At 40.0% G+C, this 1544-nt stretch overlaps 1 protein-coding gene across 1 annotated transcript in view; it reads right to left on the bottom strand.

The window, feature by feature from the left end:
• Positions 1–1544, bottom strand: part of DDX24 (DEAD-box helicase 24) — a 40578-nt gene that overhangs the window by 23695 nt on the left and 15339 nt on the right. The window lies entirely within an intron of this gene.

Raw genomic sequence — 1544 nt, 5'->3', positions numbered from 1 at the left:
ATATTTGTAATCTCTATAGGCATTGTGAATATGGCATTGCTGATACACATCATCATCCTGGTTGATTGGTTGATAGACGGTACCTAAGGCCATCTAGTGCGACTTCTTCATTTTACAGATGGGGAGGTTAAACTGAGGCCTAGGGAGGTTAAACAGCTTGTCCAATGTCACATAGCTAGTAAGCTGTGCAAACTACACATATTCTGTGTATTTTGTATTTTACGCATCACCCTAAGCCTTTTCTGTGTCTCTGAGTGAAGATGCCCATGAGTTAAAAAGTTCAGTCTCCCTCTCTCAAGTTAGATGTAGAAGTTTGGTTTCCCTATCAATCACTTTTAATTAAAGAAAAACTCTGAGCTAAGTTTAGAGGTTCACTATACTCATAAAACACTCTGATTCTAAGGGAACTGTTATCTCAGCACCACCAGCAAATCACTTTGTGCCAAGGAAATTTATCCCTCATAATTTCACCTAAAAAATTCCATGGTGGGGTGGCTAGGTGGCACAGTGAATAGAGCACCAGCCCTGGAGTCAGGAGGACCCGAGTTCAAATCCGGCCTCAGACACTTAACACAAAAACTAGCCATGTGACCTTGGGCAAATCACTTAACCCCACTTGCCCTCCAAAAAGCAAAAAAAAAAAAAAATTCCATGGCATTTGCATGTTATCCTTGAGAATATACAAGCTGACCTGGTCCCATTTCTGCTCATCTTTGTCCAATTAAAGGTGGTCTTATCTCATTCCCAGGAGCCAGTCAGTCTATTATCCCTGGTCTGCTATCAACAACCTCAGGATACAGCTGGGTTCCATAAATCCATAAAGCACAGAGTGGTGGTCTTGGTCCCATATGTGTGCAGGCCCATTTTTCTTGGTGTAACCAATCATAATTCCTTACCCCCTCCACGATGACACCAACCCTATAATTAAATGTATTATTTCCTCACTTACTCTGTTCTGGTCTTTGTTCTATGCTTATAAAAAAGAAGTTCCCTCTCCAATTCTTGGTCTTGGGTTCACACTAAAGCAGTCATTAGACCCACAGGTCCACACCCTCCTAATAAACTGCTATCTTGCTCAAAGAATACAAAGCACAAGAAATGGGATTTGAACCCAAGTCCCCTAGCTCCAATCAGTTCTCTTTCTCCTGTAGCAGCTCACAGTCATTTCTATTTTGTTTAAATAAATAAATTAGGTGTTAAATCAAGCTGAGACAGTACAAACACTAGGACCTCCAAACTGAGGATCAGGAGCCCTTACTAGGTGCGTCTTTCTGGACAAGTTTTTTTCTCTCACTGGCTCCTAGTTTTCTTATCTGTAAAATGAGAGTAATTTCCACCCTTACCACTTTATAAAGTTGCTGTGAGAACTGAGTAAGATAATACATACATACATATATATACACATACATACACGCATACATATATACACGCCTATATACATACACACAAACACACACAGACACACACATGCCTTTATCATCAGTAACAGAAAAAAGATAATTATTATAACTGTCACATTCTGATGAGCTAGAAAACCATATCTC

Source organism: Petaurus breviceps, unplaced genomic scaffold, assembly GCF_028583685.1.
Source record: "Petaurus breviceps papuanus isolate PSGF00001 unplaced genomic scaffold, PetGlider_PUasm1.0 177, whole genome shotgun sequence".
Taxonomy (NCBI): Eukaryota; Metazoa; Chordata; class Mammalia; order Diprotodontia; family Petauridae; genus Petaurus; species Petaurus breviceps.
Note: the sequence above shows the minus strand (reverse complement) of the source record. Positions and strands in the feature narration are given on the sequence as shown.